The 27,869-nt window shown below is 38.8% G+C and overlaps 1 protein-coding gene across 5 annotated transcripts in view; it reads right to left on the reverse strand.

The window, feature by feature from the left end:
* LOC150081511 (uncharacterized) overlaps window positions 1-15,569 on the reverse strand; it is a 284,800-nt gene extending 269,231 nt beyond the window's left edge. For 4 of the 5 annotated variants that reach the window (XM_090379978.1, XM_090379976.1, XM_090379973.1 and 1 more), the window contains exon 1: window positions 15,426-15,569. The gene's annotated coding sequence lies outside the window, so the exon portion shown is untranslated. Of the gene's footprint in view, window positions 1-6,844; window positions 7,029-15,425 lie in introns of those variants that run through there. The other variant, XM_090379974.1, reaches the window with a different exon arrangement.
* Between the last annotated feature and the right edge of the window lie 12,300 nt (window positions 15,570-27,869).

The following is a 27,869-nucleotide window of genomic DNA, read 5'->3' on the forward strand; positions in this document are numbered from 1 at the left end:
TCTTTCAAGCAGCATACTTGAAAGGAGGGGGGGGGGGATACTTAAAGTTAACTATTTTCCTATTGAAAAGATCATTGCATAAAACATGTCTATTTGCTAGAAATTAAACTTACTTAAAAATAAAACTTTACGGAACAAACAAACAAATGCACCCGAAAACATATTTAGTAATTAAAATAAAGAAATTCGGTACGATTAAAATAACTACGTGCGTTACAGATCTATAAAATAAAATTGGAAGCCATAAAATCTAACTGTACATTATAGTAAAACATCTCGGATAATAAAGTCTACAGTTCTAGAAGCATAAAACAAGGTCTACGGTTGAGTTGGTGTTGTTTGGTTTTTATGGAGCATTGGCAGCCAAACCATACTGCGTCACGTTTGGTCTATGGTGGAAATAACGTGAATGTTGTGTGCTATAAAGGAATAGTATATAAGAAAACATGTTTCTAAAAAACGAACTCCGAATAAATAAGTTGTTCTGTGATTGAAGCGTTAAAATACAGTAGGGGTAATAAAAGAAATCGCAGATAATAAAACTTTGAAATGTGTAAATAATGACTGAAGTAATCACAGTGCATGTATTATACATATTACACACACACACACACACACACACACACACACACACACACACACACACACACACACACACACACACACAGTCTCTCTTACATATTATGCAAAACATGCTTTGGAACGTCACCGGAATGAAATCCTGGGCTTAAGTGAGCTTTGGTAACCAACAGTTGAATCACCCAGTTGTATGTTCGGATTGATAAATTCGGTTCAGTTTATTTTACCAGTGTACTATTATGACTAAATTAAATGCATAAATGTAAATTACAAAACTTATAACTAGAAAGTGACAGCTGTTGTTGTTACAAAAATATAAATAATCTTTACGTAAAATATTTTCCAGTTGAAAAAATCTCATTCATCTGATTTATATTGAATAGAAATCAGATAACCTTCCATCTGTGTATACGACATCCGATATAAATGAGCAGTTTATCGTGCATGACAAAAAAAATGAATGTCTACAAGTGGTTGGTGTATGTGAAACATCTCTAGTCGATTGGTCTGGTTATTCTTCTGAATATTGGTTGTGGAGACGGTTAAACCGTCTAGTCTAGACCTCAACAGCTCTCGAAATCAATTATTTTTGTTACTCTGTAGGTCAAACAAAAATTTCTAGTCATCTCTGATTTATTTTCTATTTTACTGTCTCAAATATATGAGATTAAAATAGAAAAATAAACGACTGTCGGAAATATCTGCTATCAGTGTATCTAGAAAATGTCCAGTAAATTCTTAAACGTGGGCCATATAAATAAATAACAAAATTCATAAAAGTTTTAAAAGCATAAAAATAAATTTATAGCGAAGCATAATAATATTTATCACAATTTAATATTCTACTTAGTTGTTAACAAAGTTGAAATGCAGTCTGCCTTCATCGCAAAATAATTATATGTTCGCTGATGAGATTGTCCATTGCCCTGTAACCCATTTCCAGTTAATCCCACTTCACATTTCGTTATTTGCTACCTTGAAGTGTTTTCGGAGTAATATTCATGGCATTCCAGTGCATCCTCATCAACAGCAGCGTTCAAAGTACTTAAAACTATTATCGTTGACACTAAATGCCTTATCTATTAATTCTTTCTATCGCTAATAAGATAACAAGGATGAAACGAATTATTGTTACGATAGCTGCATAATTCCGTAATGGGTATTGCAATATTCTTTTTATGTCACTTTTAGCTTTTCTATTTCCGATGTCCGTTTCCCTGAATAAACCTACCACATGCATTTCATATTTGAGTAAAAATATGTGTGCAGATGAGCCCATGCACATCATTAGGATGAGTAATTCATTTCCAGCCAGGTGGCGCGTGGCTGGCTCTAACAATGGCTGCTAAATGACTGGCATAATGACAATTTTATCTTCAATATGCATCGTGGTAAGTGTTACTTAATACCATTTCGGACTTCTAAAAGGGGAAACCGTTGCCAATGTCGCGGAATGGAGGCTAAATTCAAATATTCTTCCATTTTTCAAGTTAATCACCCATTTTTCTATAGAGCGGTAAGGCAACGACAATACAAGGTTATCATTTGTTGTGAATGGCTCAAATTGGCCTTTATGCATCGAGATGAAGCATATTTTTCGAATAAAATCCATTTAAGTCATTGTTCTGAGCTCTTTCATCATTCATAGATAGTTTCTATCTGGAAGCTTTGCGAAACTACGCAGAAACTGCATTTTGTGTAATACAGCTTCTCGCAGGAATTTTTCCTCCGGCCAATAAAAAGATAGTTGACGAAATCCCTTCATCTCTGGATTTAACTTGTTCAGATGGAAAAATTTTGGAGATTTCTTTTTCCGTGTACTCCACGATCTGCATTTATGTTACGAATGTCCATTTAGTGTCGAATAGCCCTTTTTAGTGGCGCAAGTCGAAAACTGCAGTAATTTTGTTTTAGAATAATAATAATGATAATAGTAATTTTTCTAAAAATAACAATTATTTAGTTCTCTTTTTTAAAGGTGATATATACAATGTAAAAAGCATATGTATAGAGATATTTTAATTTAAAAATGTATTTTTTATTTAATTTTGATTTTTATTTTTTAAGAATTTAAATTAACATATTCTCACAAAATTTATTTCCCTTACATTATATACATATTAATAATAAAGCCTTGTTAAAATTTAAGTTAAAAAATAAAACCCTATTTGAAATTTAAGTTCAGGAACTGAAATAATTACATCATCGAAAACAGAAAAGGGAAGAGATTAGAAAGTGGAAAATCCTCAAATGCTTATTTTAAGTAATGAGCCTGTTTCTTTAAGCATAATCTTGTTTAAAGCCGTAATAAAAGTTCTGCTATAATTTACAAATGAATTACGGTAGAGGACTTATTGAAAAAAGTCATTGATGTCAATCGTTGTCAACAACTGATTAATATTATACCCTGCTGGAAATTTCAGTAATTACATTAGTTCGCGTTTGTTTACGTAATTATGTTTTATTTTATTTTTTTGTTGTTTTTAATTCCTTTTATTAGACAGAAATTTTCCCTTTATGGCAGAAAAGTTAACCTGTTCGTTACGAATGTTTTCAAACCATTTCAAAAATCACGCACTGTAGCCTAGGCTAACAATTGATGGAGATGTCGTTAGCTGTAAAGGAGAAACCTCCTTTACAACTAACGTGGGGGAAAAACCGATTTTGGCTCTCCTAACAGTCTTCAAAATAATGATTACATAGTGAAAGCTGTTTACCTTCCGGGTCATTAAACGCAGATGTGGTTAGCGGCTCCATAAATAAATCATATTTAAGAAAATGTAAACAAAAATATACTTTAGGTAAAAGATAGCAGTTCCTAAGCATATCGAATTCGAATGTGTGCAAGTTTTTATTTGTTCTTCCCATATCTTTCAATAAACTTCCAGGCAGCACTGCGAGTCAGAAGAATCTGCTAATTAGCATCCTCGCGTGTCTAATGATCCATAATTAATTGTCTTTCTCATCTGTTTATCACTCTTGACGACTCCAGGGGCAGATCATTACAACCACAGAACTCTAACAGGTGCCTCCGCTCCTTTGGAGGGGTGTGAGATTAGCATTTTAGTCTGCATAACAATGCAGCAGCATGCAGATCACGTCAAGCCATTCGTGACAAACTCCAGGTTGACCTTTATGTTGTAAACAGCATTTTAAGCTTAATATAATATTTCAGGTGTACATCACCATAGTATTCAACCTTGTTCCCTGAGCCTTGTTGGAGAACATCTCAATACAAATTCGCGTGCTTTGACTTCACAATAAGTCCGTGGGAAACTCTTGCATGTCTGCAAATCGCTGAAGGCCAAATTGTTTAGTTCATTCATTGTTTGTGGAATGTTGCGACTTTGAATTAAGATACTTTCTTTTCGAATTACTTAAGATCCGGACTAACTCTCCCTTTATGAATGGTAATAAGAATATCTTATAGTGCATTTCTCTGAATTAAAATTTTACAACATAATTCCCTTTAGGATGGAGCAGAAGAATCTTGTGGACAGTCAGAACTGCTTGACCTGTCGTCTATAATTACAGTAGTACGTTAAACTGGTTGATAAGATATCGTATGAGAAAAATCTCATCTCCCTCTGTCGATGATTAGAGGAATTATTTATACCAAGATATTAGAGGAAATGTACTGGTATTGTTTACATTATGCGAAAAAAATTACAGCGACTTCTCCTGTGAGTAAACTGGGAGCACCGATTCTACTTTCTTATACACACATTTGGGAGTGTACGCCGTGGTCGCGAGGCGCTGTTGACGAGAATGCATTTTATTTTCATTATAAGAGCTGATTCGATTCAACTAACCATCAGTTCGCTGCCTCTTGGCGTCGACATTATTAAGACCCATGCCGGGCACAACAAACCACAGCTGAAGGAACTGTAATGACTTGACCTTTTCTTTATTTAACTGCACATGGTAATATCAAATATATATTTAACTTAGCGGAAATCAGAATGAAGAATTTATAAAAGCAGCAAATGTCCTTCATCCCTTGTATAAAGGATAAAAACACCTCTATCTTTGAGGCTGCAGGAGCGCAATGAGAGTTTATTTATTAATTCCATCCTACGTATAAAGTCCGTCAGAGAAGAAAATTTAAGAAGAAAAGATCCTTTTTCTATAATAATTTCTACTTAGATCAGTTGGGTTGCATAAGGCGAGTTTTACGTTGTCATAACATGTTTAAAACAATGTTACCACCGTGAACAATTAACATTTAATGCTAGTTGGAGAACATATCAGATGAATGATAAATATTTATAACAGAATGCTTACAGTTCGTAAATGAGTACCTTGGCTGTGCAATAACCTCATCTCTTTGTCTTTTGCGAAGATCTGTGCATTAATTAATAAGAGAGAGAGAGAGAGAGAGAGAGAGACGGGAAATATTTGTCCAGTGTATTCAGCCCATTTTCAAAGAACCAAACATCTTCGCATCTAGTTCTTTCAAGACATCATTAGCGAAAACGATCTCTCTCTCTCTCTGTAATGTTTTGTTCTATCTTGCATCTTTGTAATTTACTTCGCTCACAAAGTTAAAGAATTGTCTGTGGCTGTGTCTGTATTATGAAATGAATGCCTGAAAGTAAGCTTTGAAACGAATCTGCACAAATTTTCTTCTCCGTAAGTCGATACTACTGTTTTGGGTAGTTTTATGGATTTTTTTTTTTTTTTTCTAAATTTATTTTCGAAGTATTTTTGTAAGTTACTCGGGATTAGTAGTTGCCTATTCAGTTTCTTTTTATTGTGGTTTTTGGGTTGAAAAAAAAAAAAAAAAAAAAAAAAAAACAATAAATAAAATAAGTTATTGCGATTTCAATCGAATTTCTTATTTGAGTTCGTATCAGACTTTCATACCTTGAAAATATTACTTTTCAATATAGTAATGCGTTCTTTAAAACGTTAATGCCCTTCTCTACGGAGAAATATAAAATATAAATAGTTATCTATTTTTCCTTTAAGTTGCAGTGTTTTAACCCAGACCGATATACGTTATCCATGGTTTCTGAACGAGTTATACACTGTATTTTCTAGATAGATTAAATATTTGTTTCGGATTCCTTCAATGGATAAAAGTCCTCGATTATATTTATTGCTTTCTTATTCTTTCTCTTCTTACAATCTACGTTACTCGTTCGGTTTACTGAAGGTCATGAATTTAGGTTCTAGTTTACTGAAGGTAAGTCTTCTAGTTGAAGATGAAGACTTGAACACCGGTGTACAGCATTTGAAAGCGCCGAAGTAAACCTACACTTGGTAACGATGCCCCTTTCGGTGGCTTTTCGTTATTGATATCTGCAAAACTGAAACGCTTCTACGAAACAAGGCATTCACTCTAATTTTCAATGCGGATATTTTTGATGTTGTCTTGTACACAGTCGACAAAAGGTGCTTTGTCATCCCGTGCCGCCTAGAGTCGTTTAATGAATTCATGAGGGGGGTGTGTTCGAGTAGGCGGATAGTTCCAGAGGTAAAACTTTGTGTCAGAAACACACATACACAGATCTGCTGACAGCAGACAAATACTTCCAAGAATATGCAGAAGGCTTTTGGGTTTTTAATACCTGTCAGCTTTAATGTCATTTCGATCTGGGGACTCAGTAGAAGGGGAGAGGGTGGATCAAACTAGTGCACATATAATAACGCATTGAAACAACTGGTATTGGGAATAAAATGCAGTATTTTATCAGATTAAGGTTCCAGGCGGTCGAAGAATAGCAACTTTTAATATTATGGCTCTGGCTGTAATGTGGTAACTATGGCAACGAGTGCAAGGGGATGACTCCTCCTTTGTTCTCTCAGAATGGTAGTGAAAACTGAAGGAAATAATGTAAAAGCAATGGAAGACATTATACAAGATTTATAGTTAGAAACATGCACAAGCCAATCCTAACAAAATTAGCTGCTTTCGTGTTAAAATACCTTTTGATGTTAGCCTAGGGAAAAAAAAATAAGGACTTATTCTATCCTATGTAAGCAATAATAGACTGTTAGATACAGAAATCGCAAGCGCCTGGGACCGATATCCCGTACCATAATAAAATTTCTGCCGAAGAAATACTACATAATCCCTCGTATCGAGTACTAAATACCGTTGGATATACCTTGACCTTCACTGCTATTAGCAACCACCTGTTTATTTCTCAAGTGGCTGGATACCCATGCATAGTGACTACGCTGAAACGGAATCAAGGCTGTATTGACTCAAATATTCATTGAGCTGCTGATTAGATTATTGTTTTGCACGATTACTTACCGTTCTATTCCATACATCCGGTAGGTCTGGAGTTGCTGGTAATTGGTTGTACCCACGCGAGCGAGTTTAGCTGGAAATTATTGTTTGTCGTGCTTCCAAGACGTCCCCACTGGACTCGAGCTCTTTAAGGAATGGCCCAACTTGATGCTCTTGTAACCGTGAACCTGCCCTTCAGAAACATCTCGTACCCTTCGCACTCACAGCGAACAATGCCGACTGTGGAATGTTGTTGTCGTATCGAGTACTGTCGAATGTTATTTTGTTGACGTCATTCAGCCACTAGCTGCGCAGTAGATGGTTTCGGTTGTTTCCATGGTACTGGATTACCATGACAGCTAAACAGACGCTCATTCCTGAATATGAAATTGCAGGTTTGTAAAGATGAACCATATCTTGCATTGGCCCATGTGCCCTTCAGGGCGTTTTGTACAAGTATAGACAGCCGGCTTTGTGTGCACAATCATCAATTGAACTGCGACCCCTACAATTCCACAGCTACAATTGCAGTACGATGACTAAATTAACAGCAGCTTATCGACTAATATAAGTTACAAAACTTTGGTTCGTTTGTTATGATGAGGGATAGCAAGCTGAAATTTGTCTAAGAAATCTTTGCTAAGCTTAATTATATTGAACATGTACCTTGTCGGCTGAAACGTTATTCATTTTATGCGTTAAAAGTCCACTGCTAAGAACCCACCGCGCTTGCATAGCAGTGCATTTGGACAGGCATACGAGATTAAACTTTTGTTTCTGAGCACTAAATCCATGTACGCAGGCATGCTAGGTATGTAGCTTGCTAATTCTGAAATAACGGTCAATTATTTTGGAATAAAATAAAAATGATACGTTTTAAAATATGCTGTAGGTAAACAAAACCATATAAACGTTATTTAAAGCCATTATTGGGTAATATATTGTCCTACGTTACCCAATATAAGTGGGCTAGTGCCGCTCCCGATGCGTTTTAAATGTAAATCCAAAAAGAATGTGTAACTAATATTTTTAAATGAATAAATAAACTTCAAATGTGTCGACAAACCTATGATTTTTTTTCTGCTGATAGAGCTATTTTCTGGTTTAATTATAAGAAACTTGTCTTTGGTTTCTTCAATAACCCTGATGTTTGTATCGTCCACCATGTTCCTGTTGTTTGGGAGTGAAGTGTAGTTTCGGATTTCGTTCCTTAACATACCTATTTATATATATATATATATGTGTTCTACGTTCAAGGAAATTTTATTTCCTTCATTCATTTTTCTAATAATTAATGTCTTTTGTATTCTTAGCATATCTGTTCTAGATTTCTTCCTGTTTAGCTTGAGTAAAAGTATATTTCCGCATGTTTGCGGTTTGCTTGCTAAAAATTCGAATTTTAGTAGTGGAAAAAATACACTGAATCATCCACTGATACATCGATATACACTGAATGGGCCACTTTATTAGGTATATCTGCTCTTTTCATGAAATGGAGTTTGACTCTTCAGTATCACGTATTCGTACCATGTGATATCAAGCAGGTGAGTAGATGAAAGGATGCCGTATTTGTGAAATTTTTGTGTGAGAATGAACAAGGCAAAAGCTTTAAGTGACTTTGAAGTAGTTTTGGCAGTCGGCGCCAGACGAGGCGGTATGAGTGTCTCGGAAACTGCAACCGATTTTCACATACGACTGTGTGTCAGGTAAATCGAAATTGGTCCAGTAACCGCTGATGGCACTGTATCTGTCACCTATGTCTGCTGGATGATCCCACTGTGCCCTAGCAGGAACATCCAGCCAATGGCGATCCTGTGGTCGGAAACAACAAGTTAAAGAGAGACACCAACAGAGGACGACAAGGTTTGTGTATGGTAACAGAAGGGCATCCTACCCTATTCTGTTAAATAATAACCCAGCCCAGTAGAACAGCGATAATCAAAAAAGACATTTCCCAACGCACAATTCGCCTTACCTTGTAACTGATGGGGTATCACATTAAACGACCGAACTGGGTTCCTCAGCAAAAAGTAAGAAGATTTGGTTTCAGTAGGGTCAAGAACGCCAACTCTTAATAGTCGATGATTGTAACGTTGCCTGGTCTGACAAATCCCGTTCACTGCTGTTTCACGCTGATGGGAAAACCAGAATATGGCAAAAACAGCGTAAGCCAACGAACCCACTTTCCAGATGACTTCAACAGTACAGGTGATGTAAGGGTGTGGAGAATGTTGTCGTGGCCCACTTGGGCCCCTTGATTCCAGTGGAGCAATATTTGCCACAAGTTGTCCAGAAATTGTTTCTGACCAGGCGCATCCTTTCATGCCTGCAGTGTATCCATCTGGGAATGGACTCTTTCAACAGGATAATGCTCCGTGTTACAAAGTCTGTGTCACAGAATTGTACAGAACTGTTTCCAGGAAATGAGAGTGAACTCAGCTTACTGCGATGGCCTTCCCGCATAGTCACAGATCTTATTCCAGTTGAGCACCTGTGAGATGAGGTAGAATGATCTCTTTGGAGAAATGATCCTTAAGCATCCAGTTCGCAACATTGTCGGAAGCAGTTGGATCAACATGAATGGCTTTCAGCCTCTCGTTGAGTCCATGCCACCACAAATCCGGATTGTTCTGAAGGGATATAGTTGGGAAGCTATTGGTTATTAAGTAGGTGTATGTATCTAATAAAGTGGCTACTCAATGTATATCTGATAAGATTGTGAAGAGTGTTTGGATGGCGTCTTCCTCATTACCTCCAGCCCGCGTGGGTAGCACAGTTAGTAGGATCGCCGTTCTCCCTACACCGGGTGGAAAAGACCCGAGTTCGAGTCCCGTCGATGACGTGAGGAATTTTTATCGGCCTTTTACACAACGTAGCGGAGTTCGTCTGTCTCAGGCGAGAGTATCGTGTTTTTTTCTCCCGAAAACTCGGGTTTTTCGTTCAGCAAACAGAAAATCGATCTCTGAACACACGCAATTTACAGTTATACACGGAGCAGTATGGCCTTAGTCGTTGATGCTCCTAAAACCCTGCTTCAACAACAACAGCATTACTTCCATAAAGATGTCTGCCATCAGTGAAAAGTAGATAGTGCGAGTGAATAATCTGCTTATTATCCTATTTCCAGGAGTTGGACTATGCCTTAACGAGAATTGGGCAGAATGATTAGCAAATAGTTTAACTCCTGTTAGACATTATCAATACAATTCTTAGATTATTATCCGTTATGGGCTGCACTCAATTTTTACGAAAATACTGGCCAGCGAGGCTCTCAAATTCGCTCAAGTTCCTCCTTAAAAATACAAAAAGAAAAATAAATTAAATTAAAATTAAAAATTCGATTACGGTATTAACGATAAACCCTTTGTGGAATTTTCAGAACTAGTGTCGGGTCTTGGTTATCCAGCTCCCCGGTTAGTTCCTATTTCCCTCTCCTTTATATCAAAAAGAATTTTTATCCAGAAAATGGACTTAGGAGAATAGTGATTCATTTAGTTTACTGATGGCAGTTGTCTTCATGAATGCATTTGAGGAAAGAGCCTTAAAAGGTCTTACAACAGCACTTATTTTGGATTGACTATGCCGGTGAGAACAGAGCTGCCTAGGTATTTGCATGAGTAGGCTGCACTTTATATCTGATTTTCATATACACGTGCATCCAGTGACCTATGAAATGTGAACATGTGTATAGCAAGGTGTTTATTTCATCAAGTATGAAAACATGGATTGGTGCGATGAGATTTCGATACACATTTGTTTAGTTGAGGGTGGGTTTAGAAATAGAAAATTTTACGAATGAAACTCTCCTCAAGATAATACATGCCAAAAGCAATTAACAGGATATTACACATGCGTGTGACGAACCATAGCAGCATTCCGACGGCCATTCTGATTCTGTGGGTGTTTTCACGTTAGTGCAACAACAAGAAAATGGACCACCCTGGCATGGTTCATTTTCCTGTTGAAAATATGGTATCACTGTTGGAGAATATGTAAAATATGGATGCGTGAACTTGATGCACACCAACAGTACAGCAGTCAGTTATTTTTGCTCTAGCATGAGTGTACCCGAAAATTCCCAGCCAAACAATTGCCAGGCTTGATATTCTCAGCAGTAGATTGCACTACTAGAAAGATCCAAAGATCTAATCCTGGGAATCCAATGTAGCATGTTGATATTGTCTCACTTAGGCCCTCACAGGTAACACATTGGTTTTAATCACCGTCCTCCCACACCGGGCAGAAAAATCCTGAGTTCGAATCCCGTCAATGAGTTAAGGAATTCTGTGGGCCATTTTTCCCCCCATGCTATGGCTGAGTTAGTCGGTCTTAGGTGTGGATCTTATGGATTTTTCTCTTAGAAGTTCGAGTGTTTCGTCCAGCAGACAACAAACCAACCGAAGAATATTCACAATTATTACAGACACAATTTGCTGACACCTCATAGCCTTATGTTGGTTTGGCGGTTAACACACACACACACACACACACACACACACACACACACACACACACACACACACACACACACACACACACACACACACACACACACACACACACACACACACACACACACACACACACACACCGAACCCCCACGATACATCCATACCAAACAAGTTGTATTTGTTTTTGGTGTGTAATTAACACTCGGATTTTGGACTTGGACGTTTTGGTTATTTCTCAGCCGTAATTATCAGAAAGTGTAACTTGGACACACTCTCTTATCAGAGAGTGTGTGTATATCCAAGTCACACTCTCTGATAATTCTTATATTAACGACAAATACGACTTGGTTGTGCCGGGATCATCGCAATATAGCAGTAGACGAGTGAGAAAAAATATTCTGGTCTGATGAATCATGCCAAATCAGCTCGTCCAGTCCCGTTTCATGCAGAAAAAGGGATCTGACTGCCTGATGTATTTTGAGGTAGGTGTGTCCAGTCTCGCAGCCGATAGGTCAGTGGCAGTGGATACAAACTATTACATTAGTTTGTGCCGTGCTGTGTGTCTTATGTCTGTTAATTGCGTGTGTGTTCTCTGGTCGATTTGTCTGTTTTGCTGGACGAAAAACTCCGGTTTCTGGGGTGAAAAAGCTATCTATTCCTGAGACCCACTTACTTAGCCTGAGTGGTAATGGATACGCTCAGGTACTAGCCCACACGGCTGCACAGTGGCTGCAACATCTGTTCTTTTACACCGTGTGAAAAGGTGTGATCCCGATTTCAACCGTGACGAGACGAAATTTTAAGGTCTTGCTCACAGTAACGCCTCATGGACTTAGCTCTCTCTGTTCTTCTCTAACCCCGTACATACATCCATTTCCAACCACGTTGCCGTGTCAAGTGTTGTCTAATTGTCAGTTTCGAGTGCGTGCGTACCTTCAGTAACACTTGGGAACAGTTGTATCTCTTTTAAACTCCCTCAGATCATTATGGTATTTTCCCACGCTTGGTACAATTACCAATTCCAGAATGTTGCACGTAGTGGTAGGCCTCATATTCTGTTACTTTAGGAATTTTCGTTCTCCCCCTTTATCGGCGTGGGAGAAATAATATTTTAATGGGCGCTAAATTTTAGATATGCAAACAGATCATGTTGGTTCAGCTTATGTGCGACCAACAAATTAACCAACGAATACTGATTAGGATCTTGAAACCTTCAGCAGCTTTCGTTAGTGGTTAGTACCAAGTTGTTGTTGTTATTTTAGAGGGTGCAACATAAACTTAACCCATATTGTGTTGTGTGTGTTATATCTATATGGTGCGTGTAGTCTGTAGTTGATTTTCTTTTTTGCTGGACGAAAATCTCTAGTTTCCGGGAGTAAAAACCATGCTGTCCTCGTTTGAGACAGATTAACTCAGCCACTTTGCGACAAATCCCCATGAAAATTGCCGGCATCATTGATGGGATTGTAACTCGGGCTTTTTCTATCCGGTGTGTGGAGGATGTTGCTTATATGCACTGCACCACGCGAGAGTATAGTACTGTACTAAGTGTATCGGTGTATTTGTCTGTCCGTATTAGTAGTATATTGTTTGAAATCAAGATGTCTGTTAAAAGAAGATGTTGTGTGCTCGATTTACGGAAATAAGTTCAACCAAAGAAATTAAATTTTTCCGGCTTTAAATGTTCAGTGCGTAATCATACCGAAACTACCATTAATGTACTTCGTTACAGAGTGCGATATTCACTACTGACATTGCTGGGAGTACCTGAGCCGGCGAACCGGAGCCAAGATGCAAAATGTTCCTTGTGCACGCGAAGTTTTATCGAGTAAATAAAGAAATGGAGAGGGCCCACACACACTAGTAGCCTACATTCAGAAATTAAATTGACTCAGCAGGTCCGTAAAAGCGGGATTCGGGTGCAGTGACAGACTTGTATATCCAGCTATAACAACCCTCATTACAGCCCCACTTTTGTGCTCACCTTCCACTTAGCCGGGCGAGATAACAGAGCTTATCTATATATGTAAGTGTGCCACTTGAACTCTTCCGTTGTCGGTCACTCGACATGTCACGTAACTGCTATCGCAAGTTTCGGGCGTTTTTGGCTACCGACAGTATGATAGGCGATCTCCCTTGAAAATAAGATAGCCTGGTTGTTTCTTTTCCATGATTAACAAAGGGATCTGCTGCATCGGGCAATGCTAACATCGAGAAGGGTCATCTGAAAGCGCGTGAAAAGTTTTAAAGAAAGAAACTTATTTATTTTAGCTAATAACATCATGGAAATGTGAAGCCCCGCGAAGCCATTGCACGTAAGTTAATGCATTAAAAGGAGGGTAATGGCCAAGGCATTTGTGCGTGCAAAGATGAGTAGATGTTGTACAAACCCAATTAGATCCTTGGAAAGACGCAAACAAACGAGTTTCTTAACTTTTTCCCTGTTAGTGTATATAGATACGCTTGTCACGTCATTAAAAAGTATCCCTAACATGCACTTCTTATAAATGTAATAACCAAGATCTTTGCGATGTTGGACAAATGAATTTGTTCCGTAAGAATATCACATTGTAAGTCTAGTGGAATGAACATGGCTCCAGCATGTCCTGAAAGAATCACAGAATCATTTCTTTCCATTCTTCAGTTATTTCGTAGTTGCGTTTATCAGACCATGAGTCACCAGGAATTGTAATGTGCGTCATAGGCAATGGTTTCATGCAGGATTGCGTTATGACTCTTCTGAGTTGTTTTCGTGCCAAGAATTATAAACACTCCATACACGAGATATAGCATATGGGCATTCCTAGTTGTGTTTCCAGCGCCACACGTGGGTGATTTTATATTACTATTTTTAAGTAATAAAATCCTTGTATGATTAAAGAACTCGCGAATTTTAAAACCCAGTTTTGGTATTTTTAATATTTTCCAGCGAAGTTTTGCTTTTGCATTTGGATGTTTATCCTGTCATTTAGATGATTTAAGTTACCCATAATTTCACTTTTTATAATTCGGAAAGATATTCAGCTGGTTCAATTATAATATTTCGTGATTTAAGAATCATTACATTAATTGCAGTTATTATAAAGCTACCTATACGTCTATCAGCAGTCTAGACTTACCATTAGTCAGAGGCATTGTAACCCCCTGCGAGTGCCACTCCTCATCAAACACCGTATTTTGGAGTTTTGTTATTATTGAAGTCTATAAGTATATTGAATACTGGTGTCTACACATGTTATCCGAGCAGCTGTCACTCGACATTTGTGTAGGGAAGGATGGGCGTCCTCCTTACTGCAAAACGCGACTAACGTTCACAGACGATACCTTCGAACGCCGGGTTGTGTTGCGTCATCATTTTAAATGGCTTCTTCCTGCCTTGCAGATGCTGGCAAGACGAAGCAGCTGAATCTAGAGGTTAATTTTACGGAAAAGCTAAACCCAGTACATGTTTTTTTTTTTTTTTTTTTTTTTTGTGCGAAGGGGGTCAGCTGCAGCTGTTGATATTACAGCAACACTGCCTAATATTCTGCGAGTTTAATACCATCTTTGATTGGCTCTTTGATCGATTGCTTTCAGCTCTTGTAAGATGCTTCGTTGTCTTACTCCGCCATGAGGTAAAATACAGTTAAATGTCAGCGAAAAAGAGAAAAAAATTAGTTTACGCTGACCGGGGGAGGATCAGTTGATACAAAAGTCATTTGGTTCTATGAATTTAAAAATTAAGGACATTCTCATTCGTTAACAAATTTAACATTCGCTTATTAAACACAACTTGTAATATACCAGTTATCCACTACAACGCCGTCAAACAAATCATCCTTAAACCTCGGATCTGAACCTGAAAGCCATGTTATAAGGGATATGGTTGGTATAAATCAGAAAACACGCAGGTGCGCCTAAGAACAAAATCACGTAACCTGTAAACGGGGTCACATTTAGACATCCCTTTCAGGTGACAAATCAGTCGAACGTAGAGAAAGAATCCTTCAGGAACGGGGCAACATAGCGTACCATGCAATATGGAAAACACACAGATATGTTTACACACGGTGTTAGTATTTTCAACTATTTATTTCGATATTTCATGCAAATTGCTATTATTCACATGAATCAGTACGATATAAATGGCATGTTATTGTAATTTCTAAACTTACCTTTTCTTGTTGTTTTTAATGGCGAGGACAAAGAGGATCACAAATATTCCGCGCCTGAGGAAAACACTGCGTATGTATAACCATACTCTATGTCCTAAAAGATAGCAGGGCTCCCGTCTCGCTCGCTGCAGCTCAGCGTCCCGAAGGAATGCCGCAGTGTGTCTTCTGTCCAGTCGGCCAATCACAAACGAGGATCGCTGCGGTACCGTTGCGCCCTCTGCGAAAACGAAAGCGAGACGTGAGAGAAATTTTTCATTCAACGCGAACGAGTAAAGAGACTCGGGATCGAAGAGACTGAGAGAGGCTCACGAGCGCTCTCTAGCTGGCCTCTCCCACCTGTCCAGACAGGTGGGAGGGAAGAGTCTGAAACGTCACACGGATAGAACGAAAAAATAATACCTATCCTGTAGAGTATTTCTGTCAGCAAGGCAAGGCAAACTTATCAGTCTAGTTAGCTCAGAGACTCTCCGCGTAACAATAAGCGTTACAGAATTAGGGACACAACTCCAAAGACAGCCATAATGATGGTGCGCGTTATGCCTGCTACGACCATTGTGTCGGCGCAATGCATCATTGGTATGTCGCTGTATAATTTATCGTGTTATTTCAATAAATATTACAGTGAACATGATAAAGGCACAACGAATGTAGGGTTAAGTAATGTAAATTAGCTTGATGTTACGCATGGGTGCTAAAGGTAATAGGGATGAACACGGTGGATCCTGTTTAAAACGAAAACACCCATAGGACCTTTGCATTTTTGCCAACCCTGTCGTTCGAGGACGTACAGCTCACTCTGCTTATCGCATTAGATCCCTCATAAATTTTGTCTGTTTTTTTGTGTACAAGCCAGTCACTGCAACTCCATTAACTCGATTGCATATGTCTTTATTTCCTTTATTGGCACAATCCGCTGTTTAATTATTTACTAAAGTACCTATCATTTTCCCTCGCCTGTGGTGTTGCTTTGTCATTATTGTTCATTCCATCCTCCGCAGATACGCTTATTTTTAGCTGCAGCCATCAGTTCTGTCTGGAAGAAACATCTACAGAGAGCAGATAAAAACAACACAATGATATACACCCATCTTTAGAGAGAAAACGTTTGCTGTCTTTTTCTTTTTAAGTGTGTGTTGTTTCAGCTCCCGTGGAGTATGCCATCTCAGCCATAGTTACATAAAAAATAAATTGATCATACATATCGATTGAGAAGTTATTTTTAATTTTTCAATTGATTCCATCCTCATTCTAAATCCAAGAGACTGAGCTTCCTTCTGAGATAAACATAAATCTCTGACGAGGTCAATCAACTCCTTTTGAGCAATGAAATAAAGCTCATTTGATTATGGATTTTCTAATTTTACTAAAGTACGCTTTTCTCAAAAACATATGCAGTGTAGACAAATTTCTACGAACGCTTCTATAATTAGTGTTAAACTATGAGAATCATATAAAGTTGCTAAATGCGCTCACATAAATCATCATGATGGTATATACGTTTCGTAAAATCAATATGAGGAAATTATGTTTTACGAATTTTTATCTGACCAGCCTTTCTCAAACACGCAAACACTTGTATAAAACTTGTATTAAAAGGTATTGATCGCAAGCAGAGGAGATTGACAGTTTTCTTGATAATCATGAATATGTATTAATTTAGTCCATGGGCAATTGTGAAAATTATAAAAATATGTTTGTCTTTCAGAGCCACATCTCAAAATCGCAGATATCAAAATTGGTTTTAATACAATGTGATCATTTCGATCGCTTGCTGTTTTTAGTTCTGTCCCTGATTGCCTTGAGGATTATAGAAGAGAGAGAGAGAGAGAGAGAGAGAGAGAGAGATAGAGAGAGAGAGAGAATAGGCATGATGCTTCCAGAAATAAAATTAACAACGTTATGTTGATAATTTTATTCAGCTACCCATTTTATATTTATTACTGCACTTATAGTTTTCACAGTAAATTTTTTCAGCTACTCACCGCTGTTAATATGCCGTTCTCCGGTCCCCATTACCTATGGATTTTGCCCCCTCATTGACTGTAAAAGTTGTTAGTGTTACTCCCGGCATGTTGAACCGAAAGGACGGAAGTAGACTGTATTTTGGGAGGTGTACCACGTCATTGCTGAGTCATATAGAGAGGCAATACTTATATTAAAGGAACACGAAAGTTTCCATTTACAAAACACTGTATTTGGTTTTTCCTTGAACAGAAAAATAAAAATTTTTATTTCCCTGCATATTTGATTTTTGTGACGATGTGAACTGGAGGAAACCGAAATCGGGACACCATTAGAGATGCCTTGATTGAACCTATTGAATTCCTGTTCTCCACATCTAACCTTCCTTCCTAATGACTGCTGCTTGTTTACAGAACTGAGAATACCTGACTGGACACTAATTATATGGTGATTTAGTTGTGAGACCAAGATCCAACAGAGATATCAAAATCATTAATATCATAAAATATCTCTACATGATCGCTTTTGATCTGGAGTTCAAAACGATTTTGAGAGAATCTGCTGTGACTGTTCTAATAAATGAATGCGATGCCCTTTGCTTTACTTTTTTAATAAATGATTTTTACCCCCTCCCTTCCCATTTGTTCGCACATTTGCTCTCCTCCACATGTGAAAGGGAACAAATGTGATTTTCTTCAGAAATGAATATTTATAAACATTAATAAAATATTTTTGAGCATTTCAACTATTCTGCTCTGTATATTTAGCATTAGTACTATAATGGCTAAACGATGCAAGGAAGTGGACTTTTCCTGCAGCTCCCAAAAATAAGGAAAACATTCTCAATCACTCACACTTGCCCCAACTAACAAAAATAGTGACTTTCGAATTCCGCTTAGAACTTTAACAAGCCTCGACAACACTGGCAGGCAATTTATTCCAGTGATCTACAACATGCTGCCCGAAGGTAAACTTTATGCAGTCAAGCCTTCTGCTACCCCCTAGGATTATACATATTTGTGTATATATTTGTAACTCCTAATACTTATCTCTCCTACCAATGAAAATAAACCTCCCTCCATTTTATTAACCCTTCAGTATCTTATATACCTCATTCAGGCCTCCCAGAGAATGTCTGGTTGTCAACCCACACCTTCTCAGCCGTCGTCATATGGACGTCGATTAGCATCAGTTCTCATCAGTCTGTTTGCCCTTCTTTGAGCCATTTCTGAAAGCTTTGTCTTTCTTCAGGTGTGGCTTCCAGACCTGAATACAGTATTCTAAATGCAGTAGTCTCAGCATCGTCTTGTACGGGGGTGTTTCAAAAACGCACTGAACAAATGTAGGAGCATATTTTACAGTTAAAAATAAGAAAAAAATCAAAATCCAATAAAAACGTGTATATCAAAAATCTTTATTCTCGAGAATTCTCAACATTAATTCTAAATTACAAAAAAATAAATAAATAAATAAAAAATAAAATATAAATAAACCTAACGGAAGACATTTGAAGTAACTATTCAAAGTGACCTCAGTTTTGTTCAATGCTGCATTAGCGCGACAAATTCATTGTTCTCTAGCATGTGTTATCGTTCTCGTTTCAGGATTGATCTTAATGGTTTCAGCAGCTTCCAAAATGCGATTTCTCAGTTCATCTTGTGTGGTGGTAATACGCGTATTTTGTGCAGGTTCAGATGAATATCATCTAAATCCGTACAAAACAATCTAATGGAGTAAAATGATCGTGGTGGCCATTGTACAGGTATTTCGCCCAATCCATCGGTTATTGTACTCAATATTTAAAAAGTCAGAAACATCACAGGAAAAGTGGGCTAGTTCACCATCGTGCATAAACCACATCATCTACCGATTTAAGTGGTATGTCTTCCAGTAGTTCCCCAGAAAATCCTGAAATCCTTTGTGGTAAACAACAAGAGCCAAAGCGATTGCATCCAAGATTACGCCCCAGGCATGAGTTTAAAGAGTTGAAACTTCCATTTCTTGTAAAATATCATTCATCTGTAAGCAGAACATGGCTGAGAAATGGAAGATCACGTATTTTCAAAATCTCCCGTTCTGTCATCTTTTTCTCTGGACACTCTCCCTATATCCACACGAAGTCTCTTACTGAGTGTAAGGAAGTGCTGCCTGAGGTTGTCCGGGAATTATTTGATCCTGTGATTATGGTTTCGTGTTTGCTGTGGATATTGTCTTTCTTGAGGATGGTCTTCAATTTTCTGATCAGTTCCTTACTTCTGTTACACCATTGGTACTTGGTGAGTTGGCCTGTCTACACTCTCAGTTCTTTTATCTTGTGCTGTAACCGCCTTTCTCAGGCTGGTGTTCCTTGTCTTTGCATTTTGTTTTTTTGTCTCTGGTTTTTATTCTGTTTGCCATTTCTGTGCCGCTGCTACAGCGGCACAGAAATGGCAAACAGGTTTCTTGGCGGTTTCTTTTCCTCATCGGGATTTCTGGTCCGGCGTCGTAACCATCCTTATTAATAATAATAATAATATCTAAGTCATTTTGATGCAATGCTCTTGTTCTGATCGTTAGCTGCTCTTCCTGCCTTTAAATCATCAGCGGAGACTTTGACAACTCTCTCTGCACTCTCTCACCAGTGTCATTCAGGTAGATTATAAACCTGTAAGACTACACTTACATCCTAAGCAGTCTGCGCGAATGATAGCACAGTGGTATCGTCACCGTCCTCCCCACATAGGGTCGAAAAGGCCAGGGTTCAAATTCCGTCGATGACGCGAAGAACTTTAATGGGCTTTTTTCACTCCGTGGCTGAGTTAGTCGGCCTCAGGCGTAGATAGCAAGGTTTTTCCCCCCAGAAACTGGAATTTGTTCGTCCAGAAAAACAGGCAAATCGACCAGAGAACACACGTAATTTACAAACAAAATAAATATATTGGTAGATGTAATCATTTACGAGTGGCCCTAATATCATAATTTGGTTTTGGTCGACTCTAAGGAATGTCCATTTATTACTACTCCCAATTTGCTCCATTTTATATAATAGCTTTTCATGGGCAGCCGTATCAAGAGCATTATTGAAGTCTCTCAGTATTTTCGAGAGTTAGGCACATTAATGGGAAGCTTCTTTTCATCTCCAATGTGAATTTTACATTGAATATTGGCAGTGTAATACACGGTTAGAGAAAAGAGAAGTGACGGTTTTTATACATTCACGAAACATTAATGATTATGAAGTAAATTCTCAAATACCAAACGGTAGATAAACTGATTTCTTATTTTTCTTTTTCTTTCTTTTTTGATTCACACCGGAAATGTGATGTACTTTATGTCTGCCAGGAAAATATTTTAATATGTCTTCGTGTGAAAAAGGATAGATTCAGTGGCTAGTGTTCAATATGGCTTTCTTACACACTATAGTAAAGGATCCCACCACAAAGCTAATCAGTTTTGAGAGCAAAAGCCGTATCTACAAGGATACATTGCAGGGACGATCTGGAATCTTAAACCAGTGAAATGTTTAAGAGAAATGTTTCACAGATACCCTGAAGTTCACTTACAGGTGTAATAGTGGGTAAAATATGCCTCAGACAACAATGTGGCGTAATTTGCCGAAACCTTTACGTCTGAAAGCTTATTTTCAATTATGTGGCTTTGTATTTAAGCTGGAAAGTCGACCGCCACAATTTTCTGATGTGAGGCATTGAAAATATTCACCAAGTGATGAGTAAGAACGGGACTCCCCGAAAGTAAACGTGTGTTGTGCCATTTCATATCAGAAAACTTATGTCATTTTTTAATGGTAAAGATGAGAACATTAAATGAGATGTCCAGTTAAATGTTCTCATTTAACTGGACATCTTGAATAACTGGCGTGTGCCTAAACTTCATGAAGATTCTGTCGATTCATCAACCAGAAACACAGTGCACCTTCTTATTTCATGTTGGCGCTTTAGAAAATCTCAATAACACATTATCACATTATAGCAGCGATGAATGAGGCAAAGTACCAAAGAAGATGAAACAGTGCTTCTGTTTCCCCTTTTGGACTTTATCCCCATCCGACTGTACACAGAGGTTAAATACTTAGGTATTTACATTGACTCGGGTCTTACTTAACATAACCACCTGAAATATCTAGCCACCAAAATCCGGAAGTATGCCGCCATGATCAGGAGGGTGAGCAGAGCCGACTGGGGCCTGAAGCACAAAGCTCTGACCCTCATATACAAAGCAGTATATGTCCCGATTGTTTGCTATGGTGCCTCCACCTGGTATAGACAAGCTACACTAACAAAAAACAAACAGAAGCCGGATACAATTCAAGGGTTCATGCTGCTATCAATTAGTAGGGCGTGCCGCACTGTTAGCATCCCTGCCTTGCAAGGTCTAACAGGTTGTCAGCCACTCTACCTAGAAGTAGTCAGGCGAGGCCTATATTACCACCTTAGGAAAGGAACACCAGCTGAAATAGTAAATCTCCAGCTGGATCTTGCAAATGACCCCAAGATAGAGAAGAGGAGAATCACCCAACACCTACAAGCGATATGGCAACAGAGCTGGAAAACCACGCAGAAAGGAGACATCACGAGGCGATTCCTCCCAACTATAAACCATACTCACCCAGAGCCCCCTCCCTGGTTCTCATCTGGTCTGCACATGACGTTTATTATCACTGGACACGGCCCCTTCCGTCAGAAACTCACAGCTATGGGGATTGAAAGAGACCCGCGGTGCCATTGTGGAGAAGAAGAGTCCTGGGAGCATATCATGTATGAGTGCTCTGCCTATGACAACAGTAGAATCAAGTTTGCTACCGCAATTCAAAGGAATCCACGTAACCAAGAGTCCTCGCTGCTGCTCGATGAAAACACGTACAGGGCACTAACTGTGTATGCGCAGGAAATCTTCGCACTGAGGCTAGCCAAGATTGCTGAAATGAGAACAACATTGGATCATGCTGCCCAAGGCCTGAATCAGACTGGCGTGGGTTAGCTCCTTCTCTCCGCTAGAGGACACTGCCTTGACAACTTGCTAATCCCTTAAGGGTAGGAACACTGCTGGTACCATTCTGGTGCGGGACTGCTGGCACTCATCGAGTGCGGGACATTGCTGCAAACCCCTTATAGGGTAGGATCAGCCGGCACCGTTCTGGTGAGGGATTGGTGGCACTCTGGAGAACTTCTGAGTGTGGGATACAGAGTCCATTGGCCTCTGGTGATCATGCAGGGACACCTGTCCCCTGCTACTTTAACTCCCACTCCCAGACCCCTATTTTCACCTCACAAAGAGCGGACTGCTCCTTAACTTCAGTCCGTCCTCCTTTTCCCTCTTTCTGTTCCTTCTAACTCGTACTCCTGCTCTATGTTTTCTCCCCCCCCCCTTTTTTTTCACTTGACCTTTGTCAGGAAGCTCAAGCAACCCTGGCAAAGGCCAGCCAGAGTATAATGGGCAGCATGGCTCACCTCCCAGTGGTGGTGGTGGTGGCGGGCAACGTGGGGTCCCACTAGGGGCTCTGCGGCCAAGCAGCCAGAGACACAACAACAAAACATAACACTACTCTGACAGAAACCAGACATTACACTTTTTCTGGCTTTTACAGAGATTCTGTACTTCTTCACAAAGTACCATGGTGCAGATGTGGGAAACCACAGGTGGCACCTTTCACAAAACACTATGCCACTATGTTTCCCCTTTTGGACATAATTCCACGTGACCTCTTTTTGTTGGGGGCAGTGTAAAGGATTCTGTGTGTGCGTGCGTGCGTACGTGTGCTCGCGCATGCGCTACCATTGCCAACAGACATTGTGAACTTAAAAGTGGGATCAATGAGACATTGGCATCAATAACGACAGGTATACTAGCTAAGGTCTGGGCAGAAATGGACTATAGAATCGACGACTACCGTGTGAGTGTCATATTGAGGACCTGTATAGGTACACCTTTCAGAGATTTTCTGTTCATCTGTGCATGCTTCAACGATATTAAATGCCAATTTTCGTTTCCATGATTTTACTTCTTTTTGACTCATCCTGTATAAAAATTTTCGAAAAAACATTTTGATCAATGCAGATATCAGGATTGATTAAAAAAAAACTTTCACACAATACTGTTATTGTTATTTGGTTTTCAGGAGCATTAGCAACTAAGGCCATATTGCTCCGGTGATATGTGGTGGTCATTTCCCTGACCTTTCCGCATCCTCCGTATTTGGTGGCTCACGGTCTCGAACCCCGGTCTAATCAAGAAGCACGTGCTACTCACTGCTGCTCCTGGCTACGGAGGCGCCACACAATACTCGTCCAATAAAACGCCTCTACATTGCATTAAAATTTCCATTTATTTTTTTAAGAGTGCATTCGTATATATCTACGAATTTGTTGGGCCATCCCAAATTTTATTAAAATCGGACAAATAGGCATCCGGCAATTATTATTATTTTATTTATTTATTTTTTTTTGTTCATGCATATCATATAGGCTGTCCACATTGTATAATTCAGTTGAAGCACTAGACGGATATTGATAAAAAAAAATTGTTTAGCTCTTTTAGAACGATTTGTCGAGCTTCCCAAATAGGAATCCCGTAATTCTTCTTTCTTTTTTTCATACATATCACAAAAGCTACGCATTACAATCTCTCTAAGTTTGTGAAAAGATTCAGCAACATTTGCGATCCTCACTCAGAACAGCCAAATTGCACATTCATACAATCTTCTGAATGAAAATCGAGTGACTGAAGGCGGCATGAAATTGGGCACGAGTCCACACAAGTCAGTACGGAAACTTGCACAACAGATCGGCATGAAATTGGGCACGAGTCCACACAAGTCACTATGGAAATTTGCACAACAGATCGGCATGTTTTCAGTATGTTACAGAAGTTAGAAGTAAAGAAGTTAGTCAAGCTCCTTTTGTACGTTACTATCATCACCAGACCTGCGAAACGAGCTCGTTACTATGAATGATTATTGAAAAAAGTGATGTTGTTTTCTTTCTTTTGTCTTTCAGGGCATGTAAACCCTTAGAATATTGGCAACTCACCTACACCTTACCAAGATATTGTAGCAGGATGCGAAGCCACCAGGCTTCGAATTTTGAGATCTATCTTTTTCAGAACCACAGTAACCTCAGCGGCAGATTGACATAACCATTCGTTTCTTGGATACCTGATTAAAGAAGAAATTTCTAGAGGATGGTACAACAGATTACACACGTCGAAGGTGGTCGAGCTTTTCTTCTTTTTTGAGGAGCAAAAAATTTCGAAAGAATAATGGATGATATACTCTACTTCACTACGTCTGTCGCCTTTAAACTTCATCCTACGTTCCCCAGTGTCCTGAACAATGATGTATGTGACAGTAATCTACATACTCTGAGCGATTTGAAAAACGTCTTGAAACTCATTGAAACTCCTCATTACAGGCAGTATCTTCCAGCTCTTTTATGCAGAATCGTATATCCGCCGACCGGGCTAGCCGGGTGGGTAAAGTACCTACCTAGCAACCCAAAGGTCGCGGGTTCGAATCCCGCCTCGGGCTTGGATCAAAGTACTGCAAAAACCTTGGGAGGTGCATTATGACCACAGAAGCCGATGCGCCAACAACTACCAAAAAAAAAAAAAAAAAAAATCGTATATCCAAAATGGCAGTGATAAATTTTCCCCCTCCCCCAATTTCTACGTAAAGGATCAAGGGTTTACACTTAGAATCCATTAGCTTTTTACAAATTCCCATACATTTTGATAGACCATTAGGTGAGTTAAGGAGGGATATGGAAGTTGATAACTGGCCTCCGTAGCCGAGTGGTCAGGAGCGGGAGTGCAGTGGCACACGCTCTTTGAGTAGACCGGGATTCAAGTCCCTGACTGCTAAATACGGTCGATCTGCAACCCGCACTAGACCAGCGTGACAGATTATGGCCCATTTCCCTCAACATTTCATGTTGAGGGAAATGGAACATAATCTGCCCTCAACATGAAGTGGTGTTGCTTCCATCCTGCAGTGGATTGATAATGGTTGCAGTTTTATGGAAGTTGATATGTTCAAAAGTTAGGGAGAATCATAATACCCATCGAAACTTTTTTTTATAGAAAAACTTAGATCACCTACGGTTCTTCAGATATCACATGCTTTGAGTCTAAAATATACACAAGATTGATAGTAATAAGAGTGGTAGAACAGTGGGTTCATGAAGGAGAGATTCGTCTGTCAGAAAGCTGTAATTGCTAAACTGTGTTCTTCTTCGTAAATCTCAACGGACTTTCCACATACACCCATCCATCCATCCATCCATCCATCCAACAATGATATTATGAAGTACAATTCCATGGATATAAACACTCTACTCAGTTGTACACAATTCCTTTAATTAGATTTTTGGCAACTCACGAATATCCTTGTTACTATTTGTACTTGCGCACTTACTTTAGGTACCATAAAGTAATGTAGTCTTTTCTTTTTTTGTTATCCGAGTAAATATAATATATGAGTAAATATAATATAATATGTGAGAAGGAGCATGTGAATTGGCGCATTCTGACCGAAGTAGTTTATCTGCCAAAAATTCCTAAAACAGCAAAGCGACTCATCAAATGAATATTATAAATGTGTTTAAAAATTAAAAAAAGAAAGAAAAAAAGGCTAATTATAAGCCTACAAAGAGTAAATATTTATCAATTTCAATGTTGAAAAGGTAACATTAATATCAGTCAGCAGAACCTGGCGTGAGTGAGATACTAGGTTACCTCGCAACTGATATTAATGCAATATTCGTTTAAGTAAAGCGGGATCGATATGGGGCTTGTTTGTTGACAGAAAGCGGGTGTAGCGCGTGCAGTATTAAGTAGCAGTACTATCATTTCCGACATTTGAATACCTCCCACAAATCACACATCAAGATCAATGATTTGGAGAATAGCAAAGCAGTTGTCCTCGGGGGACAGTCTAACATGTCCAATACCTACTGGTCTTCGATATAACACGGTTTGCCATAATTCTGATTCATATTTAATATTCTGTGTAATCAGTCATTGAAGTATTGCATTAATAAATTATGGAAATTTTATATAGGAGGTGCGTTTGAAAAGTTCATGGCCTGAGTATGAAACGGTAGTATTAGTAGCAGCAAATGATGAAAGAAAGCAAGCTTATACAGCATAAGACAAAAAAAAAACAACTCTTCCCATTTCAGCTTTGCACTTCTACAACATCACATGGACGTTTGTTCCAGAAATCAATCACCCTCTGGCTAAGGGCAAACTTCCGCATATCTATTTTGCAATTGTCCTTCCTGAATTTGAATTTATATCCTCTCATGTACGTAGTATGAGCAAGAGGTGAAATCTCATCTGCATTAAGTTCGCTGAATCCATTCAAAGCCTTAAACAGTAGTAGTAAAGTGTTAAAAAATTTTGTACTTAATGTATAACACTTTGAATAGTAACCTATCACGTTTCATACAGTTTCAGTAAGGTTGTTTTTTTTTTATTATAGTTCCTGAACTCAACAAAGTTGTGTGAGTGGCCAAAGATGGACAAAATCAGCCACCAAATCATCCAATATTTGGGAAAAAAAGCGACAAAAGCCAAAAGCAATTCATGGGGATATGGTTACAACATTGGGCGGATGCTCTTCCTATTCCATAGTTAGAGTGGGTAGCGGAATTCAAACGAGGGAGGGAGAGCCTGGAAGATGACCCACGCCGTGGAAGACCGGCAACGCCCATCACTCCAGAAGTTGTTGACAGTGTGCGTGATCTCGTGATGAGTAATCGATGAGTGACATTTCAGTGCATTGATAGCGTCTTGGGAATATCATGTGAACGTGTGTACCACATAATAACAGAGATTCTCGCTGTGAAAAAGGTGTCAGCACGATGGATCCCAAAGTTGTTGGCCCTAGATCAAAAGAGGATTGTCACGTTAAGTGAACATTTGCATTGTATTCAACGATCCAAATTTTCTTGCAAGGGTTGTGACCATGGATGAAAGGTGGGTCCATCAATTTTACAGGCAGACAAAGGAGGAGTCCAGACAGTGTAAACACAGCTCTTCTCCCCCTACAAAGAAAGTCAAGTTGATTCTTTCTGCTGGCAAGGTGAGATGATATTGGTTTTTTTTGGGATGCTGATAAATGTTTCTGGTGGATTACTTTCAGAAAGATCAGACAGTTACAGGAGCATATTACACAGATCTTATGAAGAATTTGTGTGAAAATATCAAAAGACAAACACCGAGAACAACTCAGCAAATGAGTCTTGTTCCACCAGGGAAAAACGTGCCTGCTCACAAGCCTATCATTGCCATGGCTGCATTGCATGAGTGAGGCTTTGAATTAAATAAATAAATTATCTTTATTGTTGCTAAGTACGATACAAGTAGTAGACAGTACTAGAAACAATATTACTCATCAGGACGACATAGTTAGGAGCATTACATTTAGGAAGATAATGGTAAATGTGATCAAATAAAACTTAGAAAAAAATTATACATCTTTGTACA

This window comes from Mastigoproctus giganteus, chromosome 8, assembly GCF_048544385.1.
Source record: "Mastigoproctus giganteus isolate SK-2022 chromosome 8, ASM4854438v1, whole genome shotgun sequence".
In the NCBI taxonomy this organism is placed as follows: domain Eukaryota; kingdom Metazoa; phylum Arthropoda; class Arachnida; order Uropygi; family Thelyphonidae; genus Mastigoproctus; species Mastigoproctus giganteus.